The following is a 13,180-nucleotide window of genomic DNA, read 5'->3' as shown; positions in this document are numbered from 1 at the left end:
AAATACAGAATTCCTGGTTAAATTTGATTTTCAGATAAACACGAATAAATTTTTATAGCATAGGTATGTCCTGCGCAGTATTAGCAGTATCCCTGGCCTCTGTCTACTAAATGCTGATAGCACGCTCCCCCACCCCCAGCTGTGACAACCATAAAGTCACCACACATTGATAAATGTCCTCACAGGGAGCAAAACTGCCCCTGTTGAAAACCACTGATTCAGGGTTACACATCAGAAAGCTACAAACATGAACATCTTTATCTTAGCTCCCAGAAGAAAGAGCTTTCTCTGATGAAGTATCCATGAGAGAGTTCGCCAAAGAACTCTTCTACAAATCTTGCTTAAGCCATTTTGAAAACGTGTTTTATTCTGTTTTTAATGTCTCCTGCGATAAATTCCCTTTAGGTGTTTATGCCAGGTAAATTATTGGCTCTCTTTCAGAATTAGCAGACTCATTTCAATCAGTTAATGTAAATTATGAATGCTGTCATATTTTTATTTTTTCCTTAACTGCCAGAAAGCTTAGAGATAAATTTAGTACTTAGTTGCAAAACCATCTAAGCTCATGGGACTAGCAGTATTTTTTAAAACAAACATATACAGTGCCTTTCATATGCTGCATATATTTTAAATTATTTACAAGTATTAAATGTTTAAATTCATTCTATCACTACAACAACTCTATGGTTAAGTCCTATTATTATCCTCCTTCTTTGTGCCTGCAAAAAGCAACTTTATTAATGTCCTGCAGTAGCATGCATTAGTAATTGTAACCATGCATTAAAATTCTCATTTCATGTCATCAAGAGAGTATTCAGTTCTCTTCATGATACATTGTGTTTTACTGAGTTTGTCCCTCCAAAGACCTTTCTGGGAACATTCTTTCTCCAGGGACTGCTTCCTAAGATGCCCAGGTTGCTTACCACAGGTCATCTTTGGTCATTTAAAAGCCGTCAAGCCGGCCGGGCGCGGTGGCTCACACCTGTAATCCCAGCACTTTGGGAGGCCGAGGCGGGCGGATCACGAGGTCAGGAGATCGAGACCATCCTGGCTAACACGGTGAAACCCCGTCTCTACTAAAAATGCAAAAAATTAGCCGGGCGAGGCGGCGGGCGCCTGTAGTCCCAGCTACTCGGGAGGCTGAGGCAGGAGAATGGCGTGAACCCGGGAGGCGGAGCTTGCAGTGAGCCGAGATTGCGCCATTGCACTCCAGCCTGGGCGACTAAGCGAGACTCTGTCTCAAAAAATAAATAAATAAATAAATAAAAAAGCCGTCAAGCCGTCTGGACTACACCCTTTTAACTGAGGTTGAGCCAAATTCCTTTCTCTCAAACCCTAACGCCACCACCACTAACAGAACAGGCATCTCGGCTTGGTGAGAGCATTACTAACAACTTAGTGTGGGATTATCTTTGGTTATGGAATCTTACTTTTATTTAAGCATGCAAAAAATACAGCTAGAAGTAGGCTCCTGCATTCTAAAAGCATTTTTAATCAACTTAAACACAAGTATGTCCTTGGAAAATTCACCACCTGGACTGGTTCATAGCCTGCCTATTTCCCCATGGAATCTAACATCAGTGTTGTATTTAGCAAATTCATTTGAGTGATGAACAGTGACTGATCTTCAGAAGTCCCAAGGGGTGGGGGCAGCTGGCCTGGCAGACTTAGATGCTGTCCATGGCTTTGAACTCACTGAGGGCCTGCACTGGGTTCACGTGCTTCTTCTAAGATGCCCATTTAATCTTGGTCTGTGTCTCATCCTGTTTCTTTCTCTTCACCAACGGCTTTTTCTCTGGTGCCTTTGTCTTCCATGACACAGGAGGAAGGTTGAGGGACGCCATTACTCTGTGACTTTTGGTATTTGGTAGAGGTGACATAGGATGCCTTCATCATCTGCACCACAGCATTCATCAGTTCTTGACTACGCAGATCAGGGACGTGGCACTGTCCACCCCAGGGACAAAGAGCTCCCCACCGAGATTCTGCACCTCGGCCTTGACCTTGCTGCAGATGTTGAGCTGGTGGCAGTAGAGGGCAATGCAGTGCAGGTAGGCCAGCAGACTGAGTCGGGGCAGACCGAGTAGAGGCAGGCCAGCCTTGCTTGCAGGCCAAGTCGGGGCAGTGGTTTGCAATGGTGCGGCCAAGCTTGCCCATCCTGGATCCTGCCTCTGCAATTTTGTTTGCAGCAGTGATTACATCTAATGTATTTTTGAGTGGTCCTTTACCTCGGGTAAGGTCAGTCATCTCCATCATAATCATGCACATCTGCTTGGCCAGCACAATGATGTCATTGGCACTGTCATCCCGTTTGGACACTTCAGCATCCAGTTTGCTCTTTTCTTCCTGGAAACTGGCCACCTGTTCTGCAATCTTCACTTTTTGCTCCTGGGGAAGCTGAGCCATGATTGCCTGGACACTCTGGCCAGCTATCAGCTGATTGTCTTCTGTCTGGATGCTCATCCTACTTCTGACATTGAAATCTTCCATCTCAAAGTCAGAGTCATCCAAGTCCTCAGGGGTCCTTATCATCAGCACTGCTTTCCTGATGTCCCAGATGCCACCATATACCAGGTGGGAGGCATCAATAAACTCATTCTCATCCATGGGCTGGGCAGGGTCTGAGCTGAGGGCTTCCATAGCTACTTCTGCTTGCTCAGTAAAACGTGGCATCACTGTGTTGGAAAGCAGCTTAGTGGCTTCCAGAACCTTCTCTGGTTCTGGACTCCTGGCTCATAGTTATTCATCTCTGAGCTGACTACGTGAATACCCCTGGCTGCCCGGCCTTGAATTGCACCAGCTGTGTGGTCCAGGCCATCCACATCTTTCTCTTGGAGAGCAATGACACATTTGTTCACATTTTCCAAAATGTGATTCTCTGAGACAGCCAAGAAGTCATCAATGAAAGTAACATCATCAACAGCATCTGTGAGAACACAGACTTGTTTTTCTCATTGTTCTTTAAAAAGATCCGTGTTCTCTTGGGCCAATTTAGTCTGTGGTTTTCCTAAAGCCAATGCAGCATTGACAACCTGAGGACAGAGGGCTTCTAACTGGCTTGCAGACATTCGAACAAGCTTTACACCTTCTTCGTTATTTGAGATGGAACAGGCCAAGTTGGCAACCCCAATCAATTTGTTGCCATGTTCACAGAAAACGTTGGCATACTCCTTATTTCTCATTTCCATTCTTTGCAGCTTAAATCAATACCAAAAGTGGAACATTGGTTTCCAGGAAAGAGTCTGAAATGTGGTCCATGACAGCTTTGTGGAGCTGTCTACACAAGTCCCTGGTCTTCTTGTTCATTTTATCTATAGCAGAATTGAGCGTATCACTTCTTTCTTTACATCCAGCCTTGCCCATGTACTCCAGAAGCAGGTCCTGCAGGACCTGGAGGACAGCGTTACACTCTGCCACAATTCGCTCATGATGGTCATCATGTGTGCAGGGCGAGTCACCCATCAAGGCAGCAGCACTAATGATGCTTTCCAGGTGCTCCTCCAGGGAAGGCCTAAAGCACTCTTTGCTGAAGCTCGAAGGGTCCACAATGATTTGTTTATCAAAGTTGTTGAGTACATATGCCACTTCTCCTCCTCCACCCTGGTGCTGGGAGGCATCGTCTGAGGCAGTGGCCTGGGCTACATTGGAAATGCCTGTGACTGCCTGCTGCAGCTGCTTGTATATCAGGTCTCTGTTGGCCTCATAGGCTGCAATATCAGGGTGCTGTAGGCATGCCTGGGATGCAGTATAGAGGATTAGAACGTTCTTCTGCAGGATTTCTCTAGCTGCAGCCATCTGACCATGATGGCCAACGTCTTTCAGTTCCTCTTGTCTTTTGGCTGCCATAATGTTCAGCTTCTCCACTTCAGGTTTTAGGGCTTTACACTGTATTCCTAAGTCTCATTCATTGCAAGCATTCCTCAACTTCAGGATACCATCTTCCACAACTTTCAGCTGAACAAGTAATATGTAGACATTTGCCATGTCAGCCAAAATCAGCAACTGGGTAACAGCAGAGAGCAAAGTTCGAGCTGCCCGAACCATGTTGCCTTGTTTCACAGAAGAGCAGGGATCATCTGCGAACTTGCCCGCAGCAGTTTTCATCAAATCACCTTGTTTTTGAACATCCTCTACAGCAGCCACAAGCTCTTCCTTGAGAAAACTGGCTCTCCTTCGCAATTTTATCCTCCTTCTCCAAGAAATTCTTGTTCAACAGATGCAGCCAAAACATGGGCCTTCTTAGAATGACCTCTTTTCTTATTAGAGGGCCCCTTACTATTGGTGTTTACCGGGGTTGTAACCTGTGTAACAAGTCTCTCAACTGCCAGAGTCCTGATCTCTAGACTTTTGGGGTCCCACTTGAAGTTTAAGTTGCCTGCGTGGACAGCAGTCATTTCTGTGGCGAGTGGGGTGAGCACAGGATTCCGGAGGCCTGAAGACGATACCTGCTGCTTTGTCCTCCTCCCTTTTAAAGATAAGGAAACTGAGATACTTTGTTGTTGTTACTATTGCTTTGAGTTATTTCCTTTTTCACCATCATCCTTATTGTATATGTAAGCCTCATCAGATTCCATTTGGAAGTTGATTGGGTATAAGTTAACATATCACATACCAATTTCAGGTCCTCTCAGCCTCACCTGTCTCTTGTTCCAGCTGCCACCTTGGCACCCAGCTCCAATTATTTCTGCCAGGCACCTCCTTCCAGAGTCCAGCTCCATACCCATGCCATGAGCCTCAATCTTCCCATCCTAGGATTCCCTGTTAACTTCCAAGGAATTCAGAGGCCCTGTCTCAGGCCCCAGAATTGCACAATTCATAATTACAGAGGAATTAATACCACATGGTCAAAATGCTCCCAAATGGGAGATGAAAACTGATAGATTTTTTTTTTTTTTTAAATTCCAGACGTGGGATGCAGCTTTTCAAAGTCCTGGTCTTGTAAGATAGGGCAATCAGAAGTATTTAGTGGTGACCACCTCAGTTATGCCTGCTTGAATTTCTCTCTCTCCTTCCCTGCCTCACTCCCCTCACTTTTGCTCCATGGGATCACACTCCCTATCACAGTACTAGCAACAGTGCATTTTCAGGCTCTGCTTTCCAAGGAATCTGGATTAAGTAATTATAAGTAAAATTATACCAAATGGAAGTTTATCTAGTCATTTTCATTAACTTCAGAATCAGTAATATTTATTGTGGTCTAATCAGAATGATATTCTGGAATATTATCCCTAGAAGTGCTATGGGATCTTTGGGGTGTCAATTTACTGTCCAGAAACCTCTGTGGCTGGTGGCACCTTTGCCTGAGTTCTTGTCCTGCACTCAGGAAGAATGAGGTATGCAGACAAGTGGAGGGTGAACAAGATGAAGAGGAACTTTACTGAGTGTTAAAACAGCTCGGAGGAGACCTGCAGTGGGTTCTGTAGCTCCTCTCTGTAGGCAGGTCATCCTGTTCCGTGTTCAGCTCTCAGTAAATAGAAGGCCCTGGAGAGGGTAGCTCCTCTCTGCTACTGGTTGTGCTGACGTTTGCTGCTCTCAGCAGAGAGGAGGCCCTGGAGAGGGTAGCTCCTCTCTGCTACTGGTTGTGCTGACGTTTGCTGCTCTCAGCAGAGAGGAGGCCCTGGAGAGGGTAGCTCCTATCTGCAGCTGGTTGTCCTGATATCTGCCCAGCTCCTAGCAGAGAGGAGGTCCTGGAGTGGGTTGCTCCTCTCTGCAGCTGGTGGTCCCAGCGTCTCTGCAGGTCTCCAAAGCTCTCAGTAGAGAGGGCAGCTCCTCTCTGCAGCTGGTAATCCCATCATTTGCTCAGCTGTGCCTGGAGCTTTTATGGGCCTCAGGGAGGAGAAAGTGCACGCTGATTGGTCCATGGGTGGCCATAGTAGGCCCAGAAAAGACACCAGTTCCGGTCCATGGGACTGGCAGTCCCGCCCCCAGCCTTCAGGAACTGCCCCCTTCTGTCCGGGAATCTGTCTACCTCCTGCTGCTGTTCATGGTACCCAGGCTCTGCCCCAACTTTGCTTCAAGATTGGAGAGGGCACTGACAGCAAGGAGAAGCCAGGCACTGGGAGGAGGCACTTCTGAGCCTGCAAGGGTAGCGGCAGGCCTTCCTGGGCCTCCAAGAGTACAGGGATGCCTGAGTCTGCAGTCATGGTTTGGGCAGCTGCAGCTGCACCCTGGGTGACAGGGCTGTTGCCTATTCCATGGAGTGCGAGGCCGGAGTCTGCAGCTGTGGTTTGGGAGGCTGCAGCTGCAACTGTAAGGTCAGGGCTCCTACCTGCTCCTGGCCCCCCAAGAGCACAGGAAGGCTCAGATCTGCAGCCACAACTTGGGAGGCTGTGGCCCCACCCAGGAGTGTGGGGTTCCTGCCTGATCTGTGGAGCATACAGCCTCCGCCATGCCTCCCCGCTGCAGCCAGTGTGATGGTAGTGGCAGATCATCTGGAGTGGCCACTGCATCAATCCCCCCCTTCTGAAGAGGTACATCTAACTGCCATTAGGACAGGGACGATGACTGCTCTTAACTGTTTCATGCTGTCAGGGAGTATTGTTTGGGGAAAATGAAGTCAGGTCTCAGGACTGTAGCATGCTGAGGTTGACCCCGCCTTCTTTATAGCTGATGACACCAAGATCCAGAGAGGAAAGGGGTTTGCTCAAGGTTACATGCTCTATTGGTGGTGTCTGAATAGAGTACAAATATTTATTTAGTGACTACAATGCCAGATTCCCATATACATTATTGCATTTTGTGCTTGCAAATTGGATAATATTAGCACCCCCATTCAAGGCATAAGAAACAGAGGGTCAGAAAAAATGAAGTGAAATGTTGCAGGTCACAATATTAGCAAATAGAAGAATCAGGCCTCCAACTCTACATGTCTAGTTCTTCCCCAGTTGTCTCCCGTGGTCGGGAGGTGGGCCCTGGCTTTTTGGGGAGCTCAGTGGAAAAACAACATGAGCTTTAGAGAAAGATAGGCTTGAATTCAAGTCCTAGCTTCACCGCTTAATAGCTTTGTGACCTTAAGTAACTTAATTTCTCTAAGCCTCAACTTTTTAATTCTGAAAATGGGAAAACTAATATCTACTCATAGTTTAACTGTGAAGATGAAAGGAGATAATGTATGTAAATCTCCCACCAAAGTGTCCATATGTTGGAGTAGGTAGTTAGGTAGATGTGAACAGGGCAGGAGAGCCCCCCGCAACCCCAGCCACCAGGAATGTCAGGTGACCATCAGGTGATTGATGATGGTCAGGTGGTCATTAAACTGTATCTCTAAAATAATAATGGGTTGCAGCTGGTACCAGGGAAAGGTAGTCTCCCAATAGATAGAAAAAAACCCGAAACTGGTGATTAGCAGCTTCCCGTTAAGATCTCAGGAGTTGGGTAAGTGGGCTCAAGCATGTGCACTAAGAGGCAAAATGGTGGAGTTTAACTGGTGTGACCTTCCTCTAGAAACGCTTGACTGGTAAGGAAAAATGCCTCAAATGAACATGTGTACAACTTCAGTAAACACACTGTGCACGCAGCCCCTCCCAAGTGCTGGCAGGCCACTGTGCATGTGGACAGCCCATACCAAGGGAAGAATCAGGGCAAAAGTAATACAGGCCCTGGAAGCATGCCAAAGTATAAAGCCCCAAGTCAAAGGTCAAACAGTGCACTTTAATCTCTCAAGTCACCCCCTTGGCCCTCTTCCAAGCATACTTTACTTCCTTTTGTTTCTGCTCTACAATTTTTTAATAAACTTTCACTCCTGCATTAAAACTTGCCTCAGTCTCCCCCACCTTATGCCCCTTGGTCAAATTCTTTCTTCTGAGGAGGCAAGAATTGAGGTTGCTGCAGACCCATATGGATTTGCTGCTCCTAACATGTACACAGTAAGGGCCTAATAAATGTTAGCCAGTGTCAGTTCTCTGGAATCAAAGATGCTTTCCAAAAAATGATATTAGCTTCTATTTTATGGGTACTTACTAAGCGCCAGGCATGGTACTAAGCATTTTCCGTAGAAGATGGACTCTCCTCTGACTATCCTAACCTCACTGAGGGAGGGTGGATGAAGGGGAATGTCTACTATCTCCCAATCTCTTGTTGCTTCTAACAACAGTTCATAAACTGTAGCCATCTGTGTGCTCTCTTCTTGAACTTTCACATATCTGTGTAGCAGTTTTAAAAGTTAAATTTACAGTTTAGTTTTGTCCAAAGCAATAATGTTGTGAAATTATAGATTTGATGTGCTGGTTACATATTTTTTGTTATTCACATTAAAATGTTTACTTTAACCATTGAAATAAAAATTGTTATTACTTAAAATACTGCAGAAAAAATATAAGATAGATAAAATAAGATTGGAAAATGTTAATCTTTTTAACAACTGGATGATAGGTACATGGACTTACAAATTCTCTAATTTTATGTATCTTTTGAAATTTTCCATAATAAACAATGTTTAAAAACTAAAACAAAACACATCAAATCTGGGGCTGAGGCTCGGGAATGTTCTCTCACAGAGACCTAAAATCTACTCACATTCCACAGAGGAGCAATTGTCATACTTTGGAAAATACTGGTCCATAATACCCAATAGAAGGTCACCAGCGTGACACAAGCAATTAGGCTGCATTCTTCCTCATGGGCTCTGTCCCTCTACTTAGAAAAACTAGTTACACAGAAAAATTCCAAATTAAAGTTTGTTGACTCAATGAATGAATGGTTTTCAAGCTTGTTATCTTCCTTGTGGCTTTTAACTGTGGCTCCTTGGATGCTCTAAACTGCTAACTTTCCCTTAAGGGGTAGGCAATAAATTAACATAGAACATTTCATGACAAGATGAGTAATACCTTAGAAAAAAGCCTAATCTGAGGAGCTCCTGCTGCTTTTCTTTTATTGCTATGCACTTGGCTTCCATTACCATGAAGAACATATCTAGAAAGTTTTGATAAATTTCCACACAGTCATGTTTGGTTGGCCTTGGTTGTTTCTGCAAAATGAGGTCAAATGTACTAAATGATATTACTTGGCTAGTAGTTTTTAAATGTATTTTGTCAAAAAAATCTCTTACCAGATGTTCTTAAGAACAAGCTGCACAGCCATTTGTCTCAAATGGCTTATGTGATGTAGGTTTGGAAAAGGAGAATGGAGCAAGGTAGCCTCAGGAGCCAGAAATGGCCAATGTGCTTTAACAGTCTGACATGTACCAGCAGGCCAGCCTCATCTGTGACTGCACTTAGATTTTCCAAAGTACATCTCCCATTCACATCTGGAGCCAAGCAAACGCTCCCATCTCCTCACCCATATTCTGTGTGGAATATACTGGGATCAGAGTCTGGTACCAAATTAGGTATCTCAATTAAAGGTTGAGTATACTAGAAGTCTAAATCTATTCCAAGAGGATAGAAAGGCCTTAACAGGATTACTTTTTATGTATATAACTAGTTATGCTAAAAGATTGTAATAGCATGCTTCTTTATTATGCAAAGCAATTAGTATTATGCAAAGTAGTAGTTCAAATTATAACACAATTTTTTTCCTTTGCTGGAGAATACAGGCCAAATTTCTATACCTTTTAAATCTTATGTACTCAGTGTAACTGTTTTGAATATAACAGTAAGAGAAATTATATGATTAAAGATCCAAAATAGCAGAAACAATAAAAAGTCTGGAAAGTTAGACCACAAATTCTACTCTGCCACTACAAGTACAAACACAGAAATTGGTTTTCTACTCCCCAAATCTTTATCCTGGAAATAGATTTCTCTCCTGCTTATAGAATGAGAGCAACCCATCACGTTATTTTTATGGCGCTTAATGGATAGAGAATGAAGTAGATGCATGGTTGGTGGCTCAGCAGCCTCTAAATAGCATCAGCCCCATATGATGCATAGCCTGATCTGTACTAAGCCAGTGCAACTGGACCACCCAAGACAGAAAAGAGGATCTATTTTATGGCTTGTGGAGTAAACTAAACTTCCAGCATTTTTTCTCAAGAAAGTGGTCAGCAGGAAATTGTCAGCTTAAAAATTTGGCATAGAAATAAAATGTAAATAGTCCATAAACAAATGAAAAGATGTTCAATTTCTCTCATAATTGAAGAAATTAAAATAGTACTTTCTCACTTTTCTGCTGGTCTTTTGACAAGTTTTCTTTTCTTTTATTCAGGGGTACCTGTTTTATTGTTTTATTTTAGATTCAGGGATACCTATGCAGGTTTGTCATATAGGTAATTGTGTGTCATGGGGGTCTGATGTACAGGTTATCTCATCACCTAGGTAATAACCATGGTACCTGATAGGTAGTTTTTCTATCTTTTCTCTCTTCCCACTCTCCACCCTTAAGTACACATGGGTCCATGTATATTTGGTTTTCTGTTCCTGCATTAGTTAGTTTAAGATAATGGCCTCCAGCTGTATCCATATTTCTGCAAGGGATGTGATCTTGTTCTTTTTAATAGCAGTGTAGTATTCCATAGTGTATATATACCACATTTTCTTTATCCAGTCTACCGTTGATGGGCATTTAGGTTGATTCCATTTCTTTGCTATTGTTAATACTGCTGCAATAAACTCATGCATGCATGTGTCTTTATGATAGAATGATTTCTATTCCTTTGGGCATATATCCAGTAATGGGATTGCTAGGTCAAATGGTAATTCTGTTTTAAGTTCTTTGAGAAATCATCACACTATACCCCACAATGGCTGAACTAATTTACATTCCCACCTGCAGTGTATAAGCATTGCCTTCATCTACAACCATGCCAGCATCTGTTATTTTTTGACTTCTTAATAATAGCCATTCTGACTGCAGTAAGATGGTATCTCACTGTGGCTTTGATCTGCATTTCTCTAATGATTAGTGATGCTGAGCATTTTTTCATATGCTTGTGAGCTGAGTGTATGTTTTCTTTCAGAAAGTGTCTGCTTATGGCCTTTGCCTACTTTTTAATGGGGCTGTTTATTAATTTAAGTTTCTTACAGATTCTGGGTATTCGAACTTTATTAAATGCATAGTTTGCAAATATTTTCTCCCGTTTTGTAGGTTGTCTGTATAGTCTGTTGATAGCTTCTTTTTTATTTTTTATTGTTATACTTTAAGTTCTGGGGTACATGTGCACAACCTGCAGGTTTGTTACATAGGCATACATGTGCCATGTTGGTTTGCCACACACATCAACTCATCATTTATGTTAGGTATTTCTCCTAATGCTGTCCCTCCCCCAGTCCCCCACCCCTTGACAGGCCCTGGTGTGTGATGTTGTCCTCCCTGTGTCCATGTGTTCTCATTGTTCAACTCCCACTTATGAGTGAGAACATACAGTGTTTGGTTTTCTCTTCTTGTGTTACTTTGCTGAGAATGATGGTTTCCAGTTTCATCCATGTCCCTGCAAAGGTGATGAACTCATCCTTTTTTATGACTGCATAGTATTCCATGGTGTATATGTGCCACATTTTCTTTATCCAGTCAATCATTGATGGGCATCTGGGTTGGTTCCAAGACTTTGCTATTGTAAACAGTGTTGCAATAAACATATGTGTGCATGTGTCTTTATAGTAGAATGATTTATAATCCTTTGGGTATATACCCAGTAATGGGATTGCTGGGTCAAATGGTATTTCTAGTTCTAGATCCTTGAGGAATCACCACACTGTCTTCCACAATGGTTGAACTAATTTACACTCCCACCAATAGTGTAAAAGCATTCCTATTTCTCCACATTTTCTCCAGCATTTGTTGTTTCCTTACTTTTTAATGATCGCCATTTTAACTGGTGTGAGATGGTTTCTCATTGTGGTTTTGATTTGCATTTCTCTAATGACCAGTGATGATGAGCATTTTTTCATAAATTTGTTGGCTGCATAAATCTCTTCTTTTGAGAAGTGTCTGTTCATATCCTTTGCCCAATTTTTGATAGGTTTTTCTTTTCTTGTAAATTTAAGTTCTTTGTAGATTCTGGATATTAGCCTTTTGCTAGATGGATAGACTGCAAAAATTTTCTCCCATTTTGTAGGTTGCCTATTCACTCTGCTGATAGTTTCTTTCGCTGTGCAGAAGCTCTTTAGTTCAATTAGATCCCATTTGTCTATTTTGGCTTTTGTTGCCATCTCTTTTGGTGTTTTAGTCATGAAGTCTTTGCTCATGCCTATGTCCTGAATGGTATTGCCTAGGTTTTCCTCTAGGGTTTTTATGGTTTTAGGTCTTACATTTAAGTCTTTAATCCATCTTGAGTTAATTTTTATATAAGGTGTAAGGAAGGGATCCAGTTTCAGCTTTCTGCATGTGGCTAGCCAGTTTTCCCAACACCATTTATTAAGTAGGGAATCCTTTCCCCATTGCTTGTTTGTGTCAAGTTTGTCAAAGACCAGATGGTTGTAGATGTGTGGTGTTATTTCTGATGCCTCTGTTCTGTTCTATTGGTCTATATATCTGTTTTGGCACCAGTACCATGCTGTTTTGATTACTGTAGCCTTGTAGTATACTTTGAGGTCAGATAGCATGATGCCTCTGGCTTTGTCCTTTTGCTTAGGATTGTCTTGGCTATGCAGGCTCTTTTTTGGTTCTATATGAAATTTAAAGTGTTTTTTTCCAATTATGTGAAGAAAGTCAGTGGTAGTTTGATGGGGATAGCATTGAATCTATAGATTACTTTGGGCAGTCTGGCCATTTTCACGATGTTGATTCTTCCTATCCATGAGCATGGAATGTTCTTCCATTTGTTTGTGTCCTCTTTTATTTCCTTGAGCAGTGGTTTGTAGTTCTCCTTGAAGAGGTCCTTCACATCCCCTGTAAGTTATTTTATTCTCTAGTAGCCATTGTGAATGGGAGTTCACTCACGATTTGGCTCTGTCTGTTATTGGTGTGTAGGAATGCTTGTGATTTTTGCACATTGATTTTGTAACCTGAGACTTTGCTGAATGTTGATAACTTCTTTTGCTGTGCAGAAGGTCTTTAGTTTAATTAGGTCCCATTTGTCAATTTTTGTTTTTGTCACAATTGCTTTGTTGTTTTTGTCATGAAATCTTTGCCATAGCCTATGTCCAGAATATTATTTCCTTGGTTATCTTCCAGGATTTTTATAGTTTTATATTTTACATTTTCTGATTTCACTTATTTCTTTTTTTCTACTAGCTCTGGGGTTGGTTTGCTCTTGTTTCTCTAGTTTTCCTAGGTGTAATGTTAGGTTATTAATTTGGGATAT

General features: G+C 42.6%; 1 pseudogene; it reads right to left on the bottom strand.

Annotated features, from left to right (window-relative positions):
* Positions 1 to 1,277: 1,277 nt before the first annotated feature.
* Positions 1,278 to 11,183, bottom strand: LOC105499989 (catenin alpha-1-like; annotated as a pseudogene).
* Positions 11,184 to 13,180: the final 1,997 nt, after the last annotated feature.

Source organism: Macaca nemestrina, chromosome 6 (genome assembly GCF_043159975.1).
Source record: "Macaca nemestrina isolate mMacNem1 chromosome 6, mMacNem.hap1, whole genome shotgun sequence".
Taxonomy (NCBI): domain Eukaryota; kingdom Metazoa; phylum Chordata; class Mammalia; order Primates; family Cercopithecidae; genus Macaca; species Macaca nemestrina.
Note: the sequence above shows the minus strand (reverse complement) of the source record. Positions and strands in the feature narration are given on the sequence as shown.